The following is a 22,841-nucleotide window of genomic DNA, read 5'->3' as shown; positions in this document are numbered from 1 at the left end:
ATTTGAACAAAGGAAGTAAGGATATGAATATTCCCTCTTCTGAATGATGAACATCTTGTTATCTGAATATTAAACTGCGGCCTCAGACCCTATATATATATATATGTGTGTGTGTGTGTGTGTGCACAACTGCGGCCTCGGGGCCAAGTGTACGTATACATAACTGTGGCCTCAGGACCAAAGATGCATAAAGCATTAACTGTAGCCTTAGACCCAAATACAGGTCTTCAACATTTAAGGATTTAAAATTAGGAATTGAGAATCATACTGCAATACATAATAGTGAAATATTAAATCACGCTGAGTTACATGATATTGGAATATTGGATCACACTGAGTTACATAATACTGGAATACTGAATCATACTGAGTTACATAATACTGGAATACTGAATCATACTGAGTTACATAATACTGGAATATTGAATAGGACTAGAATGAGACATGTATTCTTGAGCTGATTATGAACACTGAAACTTCAATTGTTTATGACATGCTGAGTAAGCTATACTAAGACTTAAAGACATCAAACCCAAGTCTATATTGAATACGAATTGAGCTCACAATGTTCAGAATGAAAGTCATGAACGAGTTATGAAGTTAGAGAATAGAAGTTCTATAACTATTCAACGAACTAGGCTTAACTATATTTCTGAGGCGATTAATACGTCGTTAAAGAAACGTAGTGTAGGGAGAATCATTAACATTCTCAAACATAGAGAGTTAGCCTCACATACCTTAACTTCTTACTCTTGAGCGTAATACAACATTCGCCAACCCTTTAAACTTCAATCTATATCAATACAAGTCAAAGGGATTCCATATTAGCAATAATACTCATGTTTTGGTCACTTAGGCATTTTCTCAAACACTTGGTGGCATAAAGCTTCATAATCCTTATTAATGGTGTCTCTACACCCAATAATCCATTCTCTTGCTCCTAAATAAATTCTAAAGTCTCAAATGGTTATAATCAACATCATTCTTTATCACCCATAAGGTAAACAATACCTTTAACCAATAATCAACAATCAACACCCCAAACCTATAGCCGTTCATTCTTTTCTATCAAACCCATCAACTCACATCTCAGGAACTAGAATCTATAATCATTAATCCAATGCTAGAATCAATTAGAGGGTGAAGACATTACCTTTTTGAAGTTCAATCCCCTTGAATTCGAGTTTTAGGGTTCCTTCTCTCAACAACGATGTACCGATCGAATATCTAATGATATGGAGGGTTTAACCATGTTCATAAGATGTTGGGAAATTGAAATTAACTTAGAATCACCATTAGAAATTACCTTGGGTGGTGGAGGGACCCTTAAGAAGTTAGGTTTTTGAGAGCTTTCCTTTCTAGAGCAAGTTTTTATGTTGTAGGGCTGTGGGGGACGAAATAGGGCTAAAAATGGCTTCCCAAGTCGGCCACCACATCCCAATAAGCCTGACAGCGGTAAATAGCTGGAGCACTGCCTCACGACCGCGGTCGCGGTCAAACGTGGCCGAATGCGGTGGTTATGCATTGTTCTATAAAACGAGAATAACCTTTTACATAGAGCTCCGTTTGGGCTCCAATATATAGTTGGAAAGCTATTTCAAAGCCTACAACTTTCATGCTTTGAGTTTTCCAAATACCTTACACATTTTCACTAAACCCTGCTGGAAGACAGACCTTCTGCGAACTTAGTCGATTTTGTCGAATCTTATGCACATCACTTTCCATCTTGATTTTGAAACAACTATTTTCACCCATAATCAACCCGATGGGGCTTCAAATGTCCAAAATATAACCTTACTACTCCTTTAACTAATTCATACCTAAGCCGAATTTATAGGGTGTTACATTATCTCCCCCTTTGGGATCATTCGTCCTCGAATGATTGTCCTAACTGTAACTTTCGCTAACTCCTATCACGACCCAAAATCCCAACCCGGTCGTGATGGCGCCTCTCTTGAGGACAAGGCCAGCCAATCAACAAAACAGTACATCTCTTTATAATTACTTAGCAGGAATAAGTCTAAATCATGAGCAATATAATCTTAAATGCGAAATAAACGTGATAGAACAAGGAAAACCATCCTAACTCAGCCCGAAATCGGGGTGTCACAAGCCATGAGCTACTACAGAGTTTACTAATATTTTACAAAGTCTAGAATTATCATAAATAACAAAGATAAGGGAGAAAACGGGGCTGCGGATGCAACAGCTACCTCGTTACTCCTAGTCACCGCCTGGCCTGGAAAGAATCAGCGCTCAGGAGCGAACTCAGCTCTGCATGTATCTGCACACATGGTGCAGGGAGTAATGTGAGTACTCCGACCCAGTGAGTAATAAAAATAAATAACGACTGAAAACATGAAATCTCATAACGGCACAATATAGCGCTATCCCAAGCAGTAAAATCAGTTATACAGTAAAACAGTGAGTATTAGATAATTCTTCTTTTAAAACAGTAAAGACAAATAATTTCCACAGTAAGGATAATCAAAAGCTTGCCCCTCATGCTCAATATGTAAATCTCAGTATAGTATCAGCCCCTCGGGCTCACTCCCAACTCACCAGCACACAACATCAGCCCCTCGGGCTCACTCCCAACTCACCAGCACACAACATCAGCCCCTCGGGCTCACTCCCAACTCACCACACACAAGCAACGGCCTCTCGGGCCCACTCCCAACTCACCTGGGTACCCTGTGCTCACTGAGGGTGTGTACAGACTCCGGAGGGGCTCCTACAGCCCAAGCGCAATATCAATAGGCCTGAAAGCCTTCACACATCACACACGAGGCCTGAAAGCCTCCTCACATCACTCAACATATCCTCACGTATGGCCCTCGGCCTCAATCAGTCCAGAAAATAATCATAAGCCTCTTGGGCATCAGTAAAACAATAGTGCTCAGCTCAACAGCATTATAAATATCATTAAATCTCGAGTAGAGTATAAATGTAGCTGAGTTCACAAAATAATATAATTCAATTGGACTGAGTTCAAATAATATTTCAATTCGTGAGGAAAATAGTGATGTAAATTCACAAAAGATTTCAGATAATTGGCACGAAGCCCAAATATGGCAATAAGCCCAATGATAGTGAAAAACAATAAATCTTTATCAATTACGCGGTAAAAATATCAACTGGGATGGACCAAGTCACAATCCCCAAAAGTAAATGACCCCGCGCTCGTCATACAACGCGTGTCCCATCTCAACATAGCAGTATGTTGTGCAATTCGGGGTTTCAAACCCTCAGTGCATCATTTAAAATCATTACTCACCTCAATACGGTCCAACGTCTACTCCACTATGCCCTTGCCTCTCGAATTTACCTCTTCGCGCGTCGAATCTGGTCAAAACCATAACGAATACATTACAATAGGCTAAGGGAATATAACCCAATCAAAAAGACTCGAAAAATATCGAAATTCACGAAATTCGCAAAACCCGAGCCCCGGGCCCACTTCTCGAAAAATTACAAAGTTCACATCACCGGATTCCTCGTCTCGCCACGAGTCCGTACATATCAAATTTAATAAAATCAGAGTTCAAATGACCCCTCAAATCTTCATTTAATCCTCTTAGGTTTCAAGCCCTAAACCACCATTTTTGTCCATAAATTACTTGAGTTTTCAGCTCTAATCCATGTATTTAACTTGGAAGTAAGTAGAAACAACTCACCTTTGATGCTTGATGAAATCCCCCTTGAAATTCTCTCCAAAATAATCCAAGCCAAATGAAAGAAATGAAAGAAATAAGCCAAATCCGTGTTTTAAAGAATCTGTCCGTGCTTCGTCGAGTTGTACCTTGCACTTGTGCTATACAAGTTGTACATCCTATTAAAATTTTCTCTTATCGGACACCTTCTGCTTAAACACCCATAACGTCTTGTATAAATATCCAAATGATAAATGGTTTGAATATTTAAAAATTAGACTCGAAGATCTTTAATTTGATAGGTTGTACACCATATAACTCTTTATATATCCCGAGATATGAGCTTCTAAAGCGCATCCGTAAATTCTGTCGAAATTGCTCTACCAGCCATTTTCGATCCATCATAACTTTCTGAGATAATATCCAAATCACGAATGGTTTAACTTTCTGAAAACTAAAATGTAAGGGCTACAACTTTCGTGTTTTTCAATTTTTCTGATTTCTTATAGATTACAAGATATGAGCTTCCAAACTAGACACCTCGCGCCTGAAATTTTCTGGTCACAGCAGAAGCCTAAAAATTTCTGCAATTTTTTCAAACATGAAATAGTCCGTTTAACCACCCAAAACTCACCCGAGGCCAGTGGGACCTCAACCAATCATGACAACATATCCCATAACATCGTTCAAACTTGTTCCAACCTTCGTAACGCTCAAAAAAACATCACAACACCAAATTCGCATCGGATTCAAACCTATGAACTTTGAAATTTCTAACTTCCACATCCGATGCCGAAACACGTCAAAACTAGTCCGAATGATCTCAAATTTTGCAGACAAGTCCAAAATGACATAACGAAGCTACAGCAACTCTCGGAATTCCATTCCGAGCCTCGGATCAAAATCTTACCTATCAACCGGAATCCGCCAAAATACTAACTTTGCCGATTCAAGCTTAATTCTACACTGGTCATCACAAAAATATTCCGGACACACTCCTAAGTCCCAAATCACCTAACAAAGCTATCTGAACCATAAAATTCGTATTTCGAGCGCTCTAACACATAAGTCAATATCCGGTTGGCTTTTCCAACTTAAGCTTCCTTAAAAGAGACTAAGTGTCTCAAACCTTACCAAAATCATTCAGAATGACTTCAAATTTTTGCACACAAGTCACATTCGACATTAAGGACTTGCCCCAACTTTCGAAATCACATTCCGACCCCGATATCAAAATTTCCACTTCCGGTCGAATTTTCTCAAAAACCTTCAAATTTCTATATTTAGCCAAACGGCTCCAAAATGACCTACGGACCTCCGAATTCACTTCCGATCGCGCTCCCAAATCCAGAATCACCATACGGAGCTACTCCCAGTCTTGGAATTCCAAACGGACATCAATAACACTGAAATGCATTTTAAGCCAAACTGATGCAATTTCTTATAAAATGCTATCTTCCACAATAGGCGCCAAAACGCTCCGGGTTATCCAAAACCCGATCCGGGCATACGTCCAAGTCCGAAATCATCATACGAACCTGCTGGAATCCGAGGTCGTTTACTCAAAATTCCAATCCTAGTTCATTTCTTCAATTTTAAGCTTTCAAAATGAGAATTTCCATTTAGATTTGACTCCAAACTTCTTGAATTTTAATTCTGACCATACACACAAGTCAAGATACCTGAGATGAAGCTGCTCATGGGCTCAAACTGCTGAATGACGCGCTGGAGCTCAAAACGACCGATCCGGTCGTTACAACTCCGAACCTTAAACGGGTCTGGTGGAAACATGAACTTTCATTAACACTTGCATACTAAACATAATGAATACATGATTACTGAACTGTTGCGATACTGAACTGAATGACTACTGTATTGACTGAATATTGGTCTGCCATTGATACGTGAATACTGAACTAACATGGATATATGAATATTGAACTGACACGAATAATTGAGTATTGAACTAACATCAATATCTGAGTACTAAATTGGCATGAGTATCTAAGTATTGGGCTGACATGAGTAGTTGAGTATTGAACTGACATGAGTATCTTGGTACTGAACTGACATGAGTATTTGAGTATCGAACTGACATGAGTATTTGAGTATCGAACTGACATGAAGTAGAAACCAAACCAACCATTTGTGGAAGTACAATTAAGAGCAAAACCCATATCTCTACTCGGATATAAACCTAACTCTAAACTAATTAACTCTCTGTGGATTCAATCCCGACCTTTATTGGGTAAAACTGCATCGACCATCCTTGCTATTCTATAGTAGTGTAGGTGTGGACCCGATCAACATGTCCTGGACATTCTTCGCATCTGCGAAAAGATGTTCACATTAGCGAACCCCTGATCGCAAATGCGACATTAGCAACTATTCAAAAATGATTTTGGACGGGATTTTTCATTCATTCTGCCATTTTTCAAAACCTAAACCTCAAGAGGCAATTTTCCAAAGATAATTTCTTCCCTAAATAATATGTAAGTGAATCTTAACTCATTTCTTTCAATCTTTTACTTTTTTTTTTACAAGATTTCATCCTAGAATCTAAGGTTTTTCATGGTAGAATTGAGGATTTTTGGGTAGAACTTAGGAGTTTCGAAATTTGGGGATTTAGATCTCCAATTGAGGTCAAATTCCAAAATAAATTGTATATTCAAGCTTGAGGGTGAATGGGTGATCGGGTTTTGGTCCGAATTTTGGGTTTTGACCAAGCGGGCCCGAGGTCGGTTTTTGACTTTTTCGGAGAAATATTGGGAAACTTGTAATTATGCATTGGAACTGATTTCTTTTGCGATAATTGATGTTATTAAGTTAATTATGATTAGATACGAGTGGATTGGAGGTGGAATCTAGAGGAAAAGCAGTAATTGAGCTTTGAACTGGCTATTGGATTGAGGTGAGTGTTGTGTCTAACTTTGACTTGAGGGATTAGGTATCCCTGACTTATTTGCTATGTGGAAATTCATGTGTGAGGTGTATAGGTGAGGTGACGAGCACCTATGCGCCGCCAAATTATCTTTTTAGCTTGTTCCTTTTCCCCATCCCCAATGTATTATTCTCCTATCTTAACTGCTACATGCTTATTGGTGTTTCCATGATTAATTGCTTCTTGTTAAATGTTTTTTATTGAAGGTATTGATTATTTCATAGCTTCATTGTACTTCATTATTGGTTAGAGTTGGCTTATCGGTGTTTCATGGTATAACTTGGTTGGTCTCGCTGTGTAGTATAAACTGAGTAAAGTTTCATAATTGTATACCTTTCTGTTTACTTTGGTTGAGGCTTGGTTATTGTGGAAGGTTTTGAGCTAACTAGTGAAATTTTGTTCATATTATAGTGTTTGGTATATATATATATATATATATATATATATATATATATATATATATATATATATATATATATATATTGAGGAGGAATAAGGGTGAAATGTGATTGTCTGGTGGGATCGGTTTGCACGCCGCAACAAGGAGTAATAAGGGTGAATGTTCATATTGTTACTGATACTGATATATGGTGGGATCGGGATGCATGATGCATCAATTATGTATTTTTGTGTTTTTATTCAACTGTGTAAGACACTTTCGGAGTTTTATAATTTATTTGAGGATCGGTTATAGCTGGATACTAATGAGATACTGGAGTTCCGTACTTATTCTTTGCAAGTTATTGTCTTATTTCATTCTGCACTTCTTTCTGCTTTATTGTATACTGTTTGCATGTTATATTATAATTGCCCCGCCAAAGCCTCGTCACTTACCAGTACATGGGGTCGGTTGTACTAATACTGCACTCTGCACTTTCTGTGCAAATTTTAGAGCTGGTTGTAGCTGATCGTGAGGTCGGTTGCAGGCATTCACCTAGGAGACCCAAGGTAGTCCTGCAGGCGTCCGCACATCCTGGCGTCCCCTCCTATGTTTTACATTTCTGTTTTATTTTCTTTCGAGACAAATATATTTTTCTTTCAGACCAATACGTGTAGATATTTATAGAATGTTCGTGAGTTGTGACACTAGTTTCTGAATGGTCACTGTTTGGGTTTTTGTTAACAGTATAAGGAAAAATATTAGTTAATTATGTACTTCCGCTTTTATTTTCGTTGATTTAGTTTTTGTTAAATTTTAATTATAAAATATAAAGGAAAAAAATGAACAGAACGTTGGCCTGCCTAGCGAGTACGATATTAGGCGTCATCACGATCCCAACGATGGAAATTTCGGATCGTAACAAGAGCATATATTTTTGCCGTGGAAGTAATACTCAATGAGACTCCACCATATATAATGCTACATTATCCAATAGCAATAATTGATGGAATAGATCCCATTTTTTTTTAGAAACTTTTCATTTTTGGAGTGATACTTATTTATAACTTAATCGAAAATATCATCAGCTGTCGTACTGCAGCAACCACAATAAATAACCCAAAAAGAAGTCTCTGAATTCTAATAAACTTTATTCTTAAAGACATGAAAAAATTACACAAATGTCAAGAGCTAAACGAGAGGTGTTAATCGGGCCGGGCTGACCCGCTAACAACCCGGTTCAACCCGGGTCAGCCCGGTCCAGCCCGTTACTGTACATATGTGTGCGGGTTGGGACGGGTTGGACGGGGGGCGGGCTAGTAACGTTAAGTTTTCGCCAAACGGGTACCCGAACCCGCCACAACCCATTAAGCCCTTCACGGGTTCTTAACGGGCCTCAGCCCGCAAAACCGCCCAATTTTTTATTTTTTTTAAATTAATCTGACCGTTGCCAATGGTCAAATTTCAAAAATGACCATTGGCCAATGGCCAAATCTGTCAAAAACAGCCAAAATTTGGTATTTTATTTATATTTTAGCCCCCCCCCCCTTATAATTTGTAAATTGCAATTGAATCCTTTTAAAAAACTATAAATACTCCCTTTCTTTTTCATTATTCCTCACAATTATCTCTCAATTCTCTCTAATTATCTCTCAATTCTCTCTTGATAATATTATCAATTGCACATTATTTCAAGCTTTCAAGTTTCAACTTACAAGTTTCATACTTTCATTACAAAAGTATTATTATCATAAATTTCTAATTCAATTATTCAGGTGAAGTGTGACATTAATTATCAAGTTATCAAATATCAATTGAAGATTTGAAGTTTGAGTTTCTACTTTCTCGTTTCTATATCAAATTTAGTGCAGCATTCGGAATCACGGTACACTCGTTCCATCCCTTTCTCTTTATTATTTAGAATTATTATTTGAATTTTTTATTTTAAATTAGATAATGAATTTACTTAGAGCAGCCAAAAAAGCTTGCACTAGTAAAGGTGGTAGTAAGAAAAATTCCAAAAGAGTAAGAGGTGGTTCTTCTAGTAGTGCAACACATGTTTCTGAAAGTTCACCTGAAAATGTAAATGTAGATTATGAGCTACTTCAAGAAATTTTTGGTATTGATGATGATTTAGATGATATTTTAGATTATATTCAATCACCCGATAATCTTGAAACACCACCACCTATACCCGGTAATGCTAGTCAAAATATTAGAGGTGGAAGTGTAAGTAAGTCTCCTTTGCCTATTAAGAAGAATAGAAGATTAAGAAGTAAGTGTTGGAATTTTTTTGATAGACTAGAAAATGAGAAAGATTATGTAAAATGTAAAATATGTAATGAAGTTTATAAGCACGAGCCCGGTAAGAATGGGGGAACGGGTCAACTTCGTAGGCACATGGAAGAAATTCATCCTATTGATTGGGGAGTAGGCGATGAAGCTGGGCAACCAAAACTTAACCCGGTCACTAGGGGGTTAATGGGTAAATACGATATTAAAAAAGATCGAGAAGAATTAGCTAAAATGATTGTTTTAGGTTGTTTACCTTTTAGTTTTTCTTCTTCATCATATCTTGTTACTTATATTCAAAGAATTTATAACCCTATGTTTAAAGGTATTCCTAGAAGTACTTGTAGATCTGATATCTTTAGGCTTTATGGACAATATCAGACATATATACGTTATTTGTTCACTAGTCTTTCTTGTAAAGTTTCTCTTACTTCTGATATTGGTCGTGCTGTAAATGGAAATGATTATTTAACTGTTACATGTCATTGGATAAATGATAATTTTTGTATGCAAAAACATATTATTGCTTTTAAATACGATGGAGATCAAAGTCATACCAGTGTATTTATAAGTGCTACTATCCATGAAGTTGCTTTATTTTATAATCTTTCTGAAAAAGTTTTGTGTATGTCATTTGATAATGCTTCTAACAACACTTCTGCTATTACATTACTAAAATTGCATCTACGCCCACCACTTCCTGAAATAATTCATATTAGATGTGCATGTCATATTTATAACTTAATTGTGAAGAGTGGCCTTGACTTATTTCACAATGACATCACTTTAGTTAGAAGAGTTGTTGGTGTAATTCAAGGAAATAATAGAAGTGCTAGATTAAATGCATTTAAGGAAAAATGTGTACACTATGGACTAAAACCAAGACTCATGCCTGAAGAAATAGTTACTAGGTGGAATTATACTTATTTGTTCCTAAGATGTTGTTATAAATATAGAATGCCTATAACTGAAGTTGCTAATTCTCATTGTACCATTCCTAACCGTCTGTTAACATCTAAAAATTGGGATGCCATTCATGATGTTGTACAATTTTTACAAAAATTTTATGTGGCTACACTTGAGTTTTCTGGAGCTTATTATCCTACTATTGTAAATGGTTTAGTTCACATTGCTGAAATTTCTCTTTTACTACATAAGTTGAAGGCGAAAGAGGGATATACTAATGTTATTGAAACCATGCTAGATAAGTTTAAAATATTTCTTCCCAATTCCTCATATTTACCTAATTGGTGCTATTTTAAACCCTACTATCAAAATGATAAAGTGTCGCCAATTAATCAGTGCTTTATATACTTATATAGATATTGGACCAACTGAAACTCCTGATACTGAGACTTGTATTTCTGATCTGCACAAACATTTACAAATTTTGTATAATTATTATGCTAATATTGCTGATGCTTCTTCAGTTGTAGATGCAAATATTCCTTCAAGTAATACTTCAACATCTGGAACAAATTTGGAAGATGATGATAATGTTCAAGATTATTTGATTTGGTCTACACTAGGAGAGCATCAACAAACCAGTAGCCGGAATATTGATGAACTCCAAGTCTACTTGCAAAAGTCACCGGATCCCCTCACAAAGGATTTTTTACCTCTGAGTTGGTGGAGGAGCAACACAAATCAGTTTCCTGTTCTTTCGGCCATGGCTCGAGACGTTCTAAATGTGCCTATTTCAACAGTCGCATCAGAGAGCGCATTTAGCCAAGCAAGACAGCAACTAGGAGATACCCGTCATTCATTGGGCAGCAACGCTTTGGAAGTTCTAGTGTGCTTCAGAGATTGGATTAGATCAGAACGGTGAAATCAAGGGCGCGACGATGTAGATGAAGAGGAACACCAAGAAATTGGAGATATAATGGTTTATGGTACCGATTATAATACCGAAACCAAGCACCTCACATTGACATGGAAGAGCTTACAAAGATGATGCAAAACATTTGATTTACTATTACTTTTTTTTTTAACAATTGTTGTAAACTTTTAATTTGCAAGTTCAAATATTTAAAAAATCAAAAAAGAACTAGCAAATTAATTAGAAGTACTATATATTATTCAATAAAAATATCAAAGTTACTTAAAAATTGTGAATTTTTTATATTGCATAATGTCTTATACTCTTATTCAATATTTTTTATATAGACTTATGCATTTATATTAATATGTTTTATGTTTTAGACTTTTAGTTTGTTCTTTTAATTCTAACCCTTAAAAGTCAATTCTAATCTTTAATTTTAACCCTTAAAAGTTTGAAAACACTTAGTACTTAACTATCAATAACATTGAAAAAGAAAAATATAAGATAGTTAAAAATAATTTTAAAAAAAACGAAAGCCCGACCCGCCCGAACCCGCTAGGCCCGAACCCGTAGGGCCCTATAGAACCCGAAAAATCCCAGCCCGCCACCAGCCCGTTAACTTCAGCCCGCTAACAACCCGCCCGTAACCCTAACGGACTGACCATTTTTGTGTCCAGCCCGTCCGATAAACACCTATAAGCTAAACACAATGGAAGGTCAAGGTTCTTCATAATGTATTAATAATGGCGTTGAAAAGTTATGCTTCTAAAAATGGGACGCCTCCTTCTTTATATTGAAACAACGGAAAAAAAATCCTTAATTAGTACAGTTGTCATCAATTGTTTACATATCCTAATCTACATCTTCAATGTCGGCAATTATTATATTTAAAAAAATTACCTTCACTTAGTTGACAATAAAAGTCTTTTTTTGGGACGTGTCTATGACTTGTCACGCATTTTCTTTTGTAAACCTACCTGCTAAAGGCGGAATCAATAGAAAAAAAAAAAGGATTGAAAAGTCGACCAGATAATTCCTTTTTTTTTCTTTGGCAGAATGATATGTTTTGTACGATTTTGTCGAAATTTTATTATAACTTTCTTAACCTTAATAAATTGGGAATAGATTTGCGATTAAATTTTATTTGTGGTCATTCAACTGTGTTATGTAAAAGTCATTAAATTTTGTATTTATTAAAAAAGAACTGAGAAATATTTTGTTGGACGAAGACTTTGTCAACCTCCATAGAAATTAAAATAGAAAAAAAATCAATCAATGGGGTCCTTTTTCTTTGGCAGAGAAGAGAGAGAGGGAGGATGTTTGTGCTTTTGAGCAATAATTCAATTCAATTCAATTGGGATAGGTAGACTCTTTCTTTGTAGCTTCCCACTTGTATTTTTATATGTCCTTTGTGTATATACAGAGGAGTATTGGGAGGACTTTGTCCATTGAAGGAATTTCCTACCTCCTTCTATTAAAGTTCAAAGAAAACCCATCTCATACAAACTTTTCTTATTTGAAGTGCTAGTAGCTAGTTGTTTATTTCTTTCTCTGATATTATCAGTTGATCTCTTACGACAACTACAATTTATCCACATACAGGTTTTTTTCTTTTCAATCAATGGCATCATCTTCTGCTTCTGCGAGTACTTCACAATTTCCTTGGTGGAACTACAAAGTCTTTCTAAGTTTTAAAGGTGAAGATACTCGAAAAACATTTATAGGTCACCTCTTCAAAGGCTTGGAAAACAGTGGAATATTCACATTTCAAGATGATAAAAGGCTAGAGCATGGCACTTCAATATCAGATGAACTCTTGAAAGCTATCGAACAGTCTCAAGTTGCCCTCGTCGTTTTCTCAAAAAATTATGCGACATCGAGGTGGTGCTTAGATGAGCTAGTGAAGATCATGGAATGCAAGGATCAATGCGGACAAACTGTCATGCCAGTCTTCTATGATGTGGATCCATCACATGTTCGGAACCAGAGGGAGAGCTTTGCTGAAGCCTTTAACAAACATGAAACAAACTATAAGGATGATGATGAAGGAATGGAGAAGCTCCAAAGATGGAGGAACGCTCTAACTGCTGCCGCAGATCTAAAAGGATATGATATTCGTGACGGGTGAGTTAAAAACACATACTCCCTCCGTTTCAATTTATGTGAACCCATTTAACTGGGCACGGAGTTTAAGAAAAGAGATAAGACTTTTGAACTTACGGTGTAAAATGAAGCACATATATTTTGTGTGGCTATAAATCATTGCATAAAGGTAAAGAGGTCATTTGCACGGACTAAAAAGGAAATAGGTTCACGTAAATTGAAACGAAGGAATTAGTAATTTCTTATAATGAAAAAAATAGAACACCACAAAGATGATTGCTCAAGTGCTAAGCACCTCCAACTCCAAACCCTTGGGTTGCGGGTTCGAGTTACTATATGAGAAAAGTGAGGAGCTCAAAAGGAATAATTTTCATTCAAATGTGGTTGCGTATGTGAAGACTACATATTCTAATTTAGAAAAAAGAATCTGTACCTCAAAAATGAGTTAAAAAGAATAGACACTAAATAAATTTATCATATTTACAAAATAAAAATTAAAAGGTGGAAGCTTAATCAATTTATTTTGTTAAGAATACTGCTTACACGATCTAATTTCATTGATTGTCATTTAGACGTTAAAAATGTTTTTATTTTTATTTTCCTGAAAAAAAAAGAATGATGGTTGTTATATACGTTTCTATCAGTAAGAAGGTATTGTTCCTATCAATATAATTAGAGAGAACAAATACAAACATCTTAATATTTTGATTGCTCCTTCAAGCGTTTGTTTTATGTGCGTAATCTTTTAATCATGCAAATTAACAATATTTAGTAGCTCAATTTGTTGGCTATTTACCTAGTTGATGAGAGTTTGATTCCTCACCTTGCAATCTTCTCTCATTTTCCCCTACCCCTATGTAATAAAAATTAATAATTGTGAATTCTTACTAATACTTGACTTTCTTACATTTATCCACAATTAATTTTCTTATTTTCGTAGGATTGAAGCAGAGAATATTCAGCAGATTGTCGACCAAATTTCCAAATTGTGTAATAGTGCTAATTTGTCTTCTTTGCGAGAAGTTGTGGGAATAGATACTCATCTGGAGAAATTAAAGTCTCTACTTAAGGTAGGAATCAATGATGTTCGAATCATATTGGGGATCTGGGGCATGGGCGGTCTAGGGAAGACGACAATAGCAAGAGCCATTTTTGGCATTTTATCTCATCAATTTGAAGCTGCTTGTTTCCTTGCGGATATTAAAGAAAATGAAAAACTACATTCTTTGCAAAACACCCTTCTCTCTGAATTGTTAAGAAAAAAAGATGATTATGTCAATAATAAGCATGATGGGAAGCAAATGATTCCAGACAGACTTCGCTTTAAGAAGGTGCTAATTGTGCTCGATGATATAGATCATAAAGACCATTTAGATTATTTAGCGGGTGATCTTGGTTGGTTTGGTAATGGCAGTAGGGTTGTTGTAACAACTAGAGACAAGCATTTGATAGGGAAGGATGATATAATATACGAAGTGACTGCACTACCTGATCATGAATCCATTCGATTGTTCTATCAGCATGCTTTCAAAAAAGAGGTTCCAGATGAGTGTTTTAAGGAGCTTTCATTGAAGGTAGTAAATCATGCTAAAGGCCTTCCTTTAGCCCTCAAAGTATGGGGTTCAATGCTGCATAACCTACGAATAACTGAATGGAAAAGTGCTATAGAGCACATGAAAAATAATTCTAATTCTGGAATTGTTGATAAGCTCAAAATTAGTTATGATGGATTAGAGCTCATCCAACAAGAGATGTTTCTAGATATAGCATGCTTCTTGAGAGGGAAATATAAAGATTACGTCATGCAAATTCTTGAGAGTTGTCATTCTGGAGTTGAATACGGATTGCGTGTCTTAATTGACAAATCTCTTATATTTATCTCTGAAAAATGTCAGATTCAAATGCACGACTTAATACAAGAAATGGGTAAATATATAGTGAACTTGCCAAAGAATCCGGGAGAGCGCAGCAGACTATGGCTCGTCAAGGATTTCAAAGAAGTGATGAGCAACAGTACAGTAAGTAGGCTAAACAATGCAATAATATTTAATTTCTAATTTTTATATTCCAAAGACACATAGGGCAGTCAATTCCAATTATTTGTTCATCTTGCTTCATCTTCTTGCAGGTACGTGCTTTTAGTTGTTTACTTTAGTTAGTAGGAGAAGCAAAAATAATAATAATTGCCTAATTAGAAAAAAAAAAAAAAAAAAACTGCCCAATTTGTTTAATAGCCTCTTTAATTTTTGTTGCCTAATTTGTTTTTCTTATATTTTTAAGCAGTGGGTTAGTCTAGTAGCCACATAATTTGTTTGATCCAGTTTCATTCTTTGGATTAAAGATTCACTTTACCATTGTTTATTTTTTCTTATTTTAAAAAGTTACTACAATTTATTGGTATTGTTTCAATTACAATTTCTTTCTATCACAACATGAAAAACTTGTAGAATTGACTCTAATGAACTTCTAAGAAATGTAATACAATCACCCTCTATAACAATCTCGCTTGTTCCGATATTTTTTGACTTTTATAGTGAATGACACCTATAACAACATTTGGGGTTTAAATACTTTTTGACAGTTATAGATAAAAATTATCCAAAAATCAACAATTTTTGCTTTTCCAATGTTACATATAAAAGATAAGAAATTTATTCAAATTTAAAATCTCAAAAAATATGCATATTTCACTTGTTAAATATTGAAAAAGACTAATACATTATTAATAAATTCATAACTAAACATATAAAGATTTAAACCATAAGTCACACATTTTAAATCTACTTAGGAAAATAAAGTCTTTCAAGATTAATGGAAGAACTTTGTAATTGTAGTTTGTTTCATGGATTTTATTTTCTTACTAGCAATATAACGCTTGAATTTTTCCGAAGTAACATCAATATTTCTTAAAAAGTAGTCATATTAGCAAGCGGATTTTATGCGATATTTGAAATTATACTTTGTAGACTAATGATCTTCTTATACCAGGGGACCATGGCAATGGAAGCAATCTTTCTTCCTTATCTCAATTCTGGTACATCACGCTTTAGCAAAAATATGAAAAGGCTTAGGATATTTAACATAGAGAGGTCGTTGAACTGTGATGGTTCCATTAAGTATCTGCCCAACAGCTTGCGTTGGTTTGTGTGGGAGAACTTTCCTTGGAAGTCATTGCCATCTACATTTGAACCCAAAATGCTTGTTCACCTTGAACTCTGGGGTAGTTCACTGCATTATTTATGGATGGAAACAAAGGTACAATAGCTGACTTCTATTTTATTGCTATTTATTTTTCTTTTTAACTATCTTTGTCCTTTAATTTAGTGATAATGAACAAATATTATTTCTTTTGTCAAGTATTATTTGAGGTACTTCCTTTATTTTTTTATTTAGAATTATGATGCATGTCTTTAAATGAAAAAGAGTAAGTTGCTCTAGCGGTAAGCACCCCCACTTCCAACCAAGAGGTTGTGAGTTCGACTCACCCCAAGAGCAAGGTGGGGAGTTCTTGGAGGGAGGGATGCCGAGGGTCTATCGGAAACAACCTCTCTACCCCAAGGTAGGGGTAAGATGTGCGTACACACTACCCTCCCCAGACCCCACTAGTGAGATTATAATGGGTTGTTATTGTTGTTGTTGTTTTTAAATGAACAAAAGTTACTCCCTCCGGTTCATAAAAGTGATTTTTTTGCCTTTTTATTTTGATCCAAAAGAAGTAACCTTTTACATAATCAAGAAGGAATAAATTTTATTTTTTCAAGCTTTGCCCTTGTTTACAAATCTCAATATATCAAGTTAACAATATTCTAATTTTAATTAAGGGTAGTTTAGTCAAAATACTTTTTTTCCTAGGAGTCCTTATTTTCTTAGGAGTGTGTCCAAGGCCAAAATGTTACTTATTATGGTCCGAAGGGAGTATTGATTGATTAACAAGCTCAAATTAATGTATTTCCATCTCCAAAAAAAAAATTGTATTTTATATTATTTGGGGTTATTTCTTAGACCTTAGTATTATTGTAAGATCTTTTTGTCCTTTTTCCCCAAATCTTCTCATCGTTATTTTAACTAAGAAGCTCAATTTAAGAACTCATTCAATTATTTCTCTTAGTAATATTAGATTCATATGAATCTCATCCTAGGGTTGTACGTAGTGGGACGGAAGGACTACTTATTAGTTAAATAGAAGGAATTTATTGTGTACAATTATTTTCTCGAATGACATATACACTTTCATATATTGCTTCCGGATTTAACATTTGGGTTTCCCTATTTTATATTACAATTTATTAAAGAGAGAAACACTTTTCTCTTTGTTACAGTTTTTTTTTTCAATCAAGTTAAATTACAGTTAGCAATATTTTTATTTATAATTTCCTTTTATTCAGTTTCTTAACAAGTAATTTTCCATACATAAAAATTAAATTTCTAATTTCGCACAAAAATAATGTGTTGGCCCTCATAATTCAAATGCTTTCATTCATTTCTTGTCAATGGAGTAATAAATACTTTTAGGAAAGCTAGCAATAAGTAATTAAAAATCAAGAAAATAGAGGTCATTTACTTATTTGATGCCCACAAATACAAATGATAGATAACCAAATATGTTATTATTGGAATCTTGTGGAGCAGCAAAATAGGTTCTTTTTTTCCCCTCTCTATCTCATTACGTGTGTGTTTTGAACAGCATTTGCCATCTCTACGGAGGATAGATCTCAGCTCCTCTAGAAGACTGAGGCGAACACCAGATTTCACGGGGATGCCAAATTTGGAGTATTTGAATATGTTATATTGCAGAAATCTTGAAGAGGTTCACCATTCCCTGAGATGTTGCAGCAAACTCATTCGGTTAAATTTGAATAATTGTAAAAGCCTTAAGAGGTTTCCATGTGTTAACGTGGAATCTCTTGAATATCTGAGTTTAGAATATTGCTCAAGTTTAGAGAAATTTCCAGAAATCCACGGGAGAATGAAGCCGGAGATACAGATTCACATGCAAGGCTCTGGGATAAGGGAACTACCATCATCTATTACTCAGTACCAAACTCATATTACCAAGCTAGATTTGAGAGGTATGGAAAAACTTGTAGCTCTTCCAAGCAGCATCTGTAGGTTGAAAAGTTTGGTTAGTCTGAGTGTGTCGGGTTGCTTCAAACTTGAAAGCTTGCCAGAAGAGGTAGGGGATTTAGAAAACTTGGAGGAGCTTGATGCCAGTTGTACTCTAATTTCACGACCTCCGTCTTCCATCGTTCGCTTGAGCAAACTTAAAATCTTTGATTTTGGAAGCTCCAAAGATAGAGTGCACTTTGAGCTCCCTCCGGTGGCAGAAGGATTTCGCTCATTGGAAACTTTGAGTCTTAGAAACTGCAATCTAATAGATGGAGGACTTCCGGAAGATATGGGATCCCTATCCTCTTTGAAAAAGTTGTATCTTAGTGGAAATAATTTTGAGCATTTGCCTCGAAGCATAGCCCAACTTGGTGCCCTTCGAATCTTGGAATTAAGAAATTGCAAGAGGCTTACACAGCTGCCAGAATTTACGGGGATGCTAAATTTGGAGTATTTGGATCTGGAGGGATGTAGTTATCTTGAAGAGGTTCACCATTCCCTGGGGTGTTGCAAAAAACTCATTCGGTTAAATTTGAGTTTTTGTAGTAGCCTTATAAGGTTTCCATGTGTTAACATGGAATCTCTTAAATATCTGAGTGTAGGAGAGTGCTCTCGCTTAGAGAAATTCCCAGATATCCATGGGAGAATGAAGCCGGAGATACAGATTCACATGAAACGCTCTGGGATAAGGGAACTACCATCATCTATTTCTCAGTACCAAACTCATATTACCGAGCTAGATTTGAGAAGGATGGATAACCTAGATTCCAGAGGCTACTAGAACTTCCCCCAGAATTAAATGAATTGTGTGTAGATTGTCTATTGATTCTCCATCTTAACCATGGTGAGTTAAAAGGATTCCAACGAGTATAACTTTTTGTGCTCAAATCAGATCCTGGTATTGAGGAGAAAGCTGAGTACGAGATGAAGTTGAGGTTCGTTCTCCCTTATGATCTCTCTGTTCTTTTATGGGTTTTTAGGAAAAAGTGAAAATAAGCAATGACGGCTTTGTGTTAGCTTGCCTATTATACCAGATGAATAACAGAATACTAGTTTTGTGGTAGAGTTAAAGGCTCACAATCTTTTAAATGTCTTGCAAAATATTGAATGCTAGATTATTATACCAATTGTTACTTAGTATGATCGTTTCAAATTAGGTATATCCGATCCTTTTAATCTTAATGTCTGTTGTTACTTGTTAAAATGGATCTTGATCAAAGTAATAGCATCTATATCTCTATATTACTTATAAATGGTTTTAACAAGTTCACTCTTGCTTTTGGATTAGTTCAAATGGATGGGAACACAAGGTATTTTGAGGTCTGTAGAGGCTGCTATCGTTCGAGGCTGGGCTTTCGCGAACCCAGCTATTTTCTCGAATTGTGTACAACTATTTTCTCGAATGATATATACGCTTTCATACATTGTTTCCAGATTTAACATTTGGGTTTCCCATTTTATATTACATTTTTTTAAAGAGAGACACTTTTCTCTTTGCTACAATTTTTTTCAATCATGTTAAATACAGTTACCAATATTTTTATTTATAATTTACTTTTATTCAGTTTCTTAACAAGATATTTTCCATGTATAAAAAATAAATTTCTAATTTCGCATAAAAAATAATTTCGCCCACAAATACAAATGAAAAAATAAAACAGTTTCTAAATTCCTAGATAGCCCCTAACCAAATACTTTATTATTGGAATCCTGCATAGCAGCAAAATAGGTTCTTTCTTTTTTCTCTCTATCTCATTCTGTCTCTGTTATGAACAGCATTTGCCGTCTCTGCGGACGCTAGATCTCAGCTTCTCTGAAAGACTGATGCGAACACCAGATTTCACGGGGATGCCAAATTTGGAGTATTTGGTTCTGGAGGAATGTAGTAATGTTGAAGAGGTTCACCATTCCCTTGGATGTTGTAGAAAACTCATTCGGTTACATTTGAGTTGGTGTGAAAGCCTTAAGAGGTTTCTATGTGTTAACGTGGAATCTCTTGAATATCTGGGTTTAGAAGATTGCGATAGTTTAGAGAAATTTCCAGAAATTCACGGGAAAATGAAGCCGGAGATACAGATTCGCATGCAACGCTCTGGGATATGGGAACTACCATCTTCTATTACTCAGTACCAAACTCATATTACCAAGCTAAATTTGAGGTATATGAAAAACCTTGTATCTCTTCCAAGTAGCATCTGTAGGTTGAAAAGTTTGGTTAGTCTATATGTGTGGCGTTGCTCAAAACTTGAAAGCTTGCCAGAAGAGATAGGGGATTTAGACAACTTGGAGGTGCTTGATGCCAGAGATACTCAAATTTCACGACCTCCGTCTTCCATAGTCCGCTTGAACAAACTTAAATTCTTGAGTTTTGGAGACTTGGAACATGGAGTGTACTTTTAAGTTCCCTTCAGTGGCTGAAGGATTACGGTCATTGGAAACTTTGAGTCTCAAAAACTGCAATCTAATAGATGGAGGACTTCCGGAGGATATTGGATCCTTATCCTCTCTGAAAAAATTGAATCTCAGAGGAAATAATTTTGAGTATTTGCCTCGAAGCATGGCCCAACTTGGTGCTCTTCGATCCTTAGACTTATCATATTGCCAGAGGCTTACACAGCTACCAGAACTTCCACCAGAATTAAATGAATTGCATGTAGATTGTCAAATGGCTCTGAAATTTATCCATGATTTAGTAACAAAGAGGAAGAAACAACAGAGGGTGATATTCAAACCACTGAATAATACTATATATAATTTGTTTGCACATGCCCTGTTTCAGAATATCTCTGCTTCAAATTCCTTGTCCCAAAGTGTGTTTACCATTTGGCATATTAAGATGAAGATCCCAAGTTGGTTCCACCATCAGGGAAGGGATAGAAGTGTATCCGTCAATTTGCCTGAAAATTGGTATATACCTGATAAATTCTTGGGATTTGCTGTATGTCACTCTGGCAGATTAGTTGACACAACAGTCCACTTGATTCCCGTATGTGATGATGGGATGTCGTGGATGAACCGGAAACTTGGCTTATCCAACCATTTAAAAAAAGATAATATTAATTTTTTCTTGGTACCTCTTGTTGGCTTATGGGATCCATCTAAGGCAAATGGAAAAACGCCAAATGAATATGGGCTTATTAGGTTATTTTTTTCTGGAAAAGTGAAGAAGTATGGACGTCGTTTGTTGTATAAAGAAGAAGCTGAGGTTGAGGCCTCGTCCACAAATGAGGGCAAATAACAATGAACCAACAAAACATTCCACTGGGATAAGGAGGACCCGATATAACAATGGTGAACACCATGACTCCGTGACCAATGAAGTCAGTTCCTCCTCCTCTTCTAAGAAACAACGATCACATTTCTAATTTTTAGGGAAACTGTCTTTGAGAATCTGCAGCAACAATTTGAGGGGCCTGTCTCTTTAGAAACTTTGCAGCTCAAATACACAGGTATATATATACCAAGACCAAGTGTTTTCTAATTTTGATTGCAGTTAGCATCAGGTGTTGCTGAAAGTGAGTGTGTATACAATAATGTGAATTCTACTTTCTGTTTGGAGGAACTTTCTCATTAACAAGTACTATAAGAAAGTCTTTTTTAAATGTAACATGAAAGTTCTTTCTTCAAGTAGCTTTTAAGCAGATAGGTTAAAGAACGTACAATTCGTAAAATGGACCAACACTAAGATTCTTTCGCATAAAAAAGTTTTTTTTCAACATCTGGAAAGTTTAAGAAAATAATAGAATGTAAAGTACTAAATTTGGTAAATGAAATGAAGCCCACTGTTTAACTTATGGATGCCAGAAAGTTAATCATCCATGCTGAAAAGATGTCAAATTCACGTCTTGAATGTTAGCTTTCTATGCTAACATTCAAATTTGTATTTTCGACTTGTTCATTTATGATGCTTCAATTTACAATTTAATTGGCTCTCTATGAAATAAACTATTTTGTTCTTTAATTAGTTACTCATCATTTTCTGGATATTGTTGAGGTAATAGCTAGTGTGCTTTTAATGAATGAATTTACAGGTTCTGTATATTAGTGTTTTAGGACAGAAAAAGCAAAGTACAAGGACTTGAGACCTGTCCAGGCTCTCCAATTGAAAAATTAGATGTCACAATAGCATCTTACATGATTGAGGCAGTATATATTTCAATTCTTATTTGTGCAAACCATGACGTAGTTTGATTTTTGGGTGTATAATGGTCTTTTAAAAAAAATAAAAAAATACAGAACATATATTTAGAAACTACTCCCTCCATTTCAATTTATATGAATCTGTTTGAATGAGCATAGAGTTTAAGAAAAAATGAAGACTTTTGGAATTTGTGGTCCTAAACAAGTCAAAAAGGATCCAGAGTATTTGTGTGGTTATAAAAGCTTCTCATTAAGGGTATGATTGTAAGTTAAGCTAAGTTATTTCCAAATTTAAAAAGGGGTCATTCTTTTTGGAACGGACCAAAAAGGAAATAGGTTCACATAAACTAGAACGGAGGGAGAGTACAAAATTGTAATTACTCAGGTCAAGATGGTTCCCACAAT

At 35.5% G+C, this 22,841-nt stretch overlaps 1 long non-coding RNA gene and 1 pseudogene across 1 annotated transcript; one reads left to right on the top strand and one right to left on the bottom strand.

Moving 5' to 3' along the window:
• Positions 1-1,893: 1,893 nt before the first annotated feature.
• On the bottom strand, positions 1,894-3,738 carry LOC142168424 (uncharacterized). The gene is made up of 3 exons (XR_012698300.1): positions 3,678-3,738; positions 3,278-3,345; positions 1,894-2,284 (listed from the first exon to the last, which is right to left on the bottom strand). It is a non-coding gene; the product is annotated as an uncharacterized LOC142168424 (long non-coding RNA).
• Positions 3,739-12,517: 8,779 nt separating this feature from the next.
• On the top strand, positions 12,518-21,903 carry LOC107816194 (TMV resistance protein N-like; annotated as a pseudogene).
• The last annotated feature ends 938 nt before the right edge of the window (positions 21,904-22,841 follow it).

This window comes from Nicotiana tabacum, chromosome 13, assembly GCF_000715075.1.
Source record: "Nicotiana tabacum cultivar K326 chromosome 13, ASM71507v2, whole genome shotgun sequence".
In the NCBI taxonomy this organism is placed as follows: domain Eukaryota; kingdom Viridiplantae; phylum Streptophyta; class Magnoliopsida; order Solanales; family Solanaceae; genus Nicotiana; species Nicotiana tabacum.
This window is presented reverse-complemented; position numbering and strand designations above follow the sequence as displayed.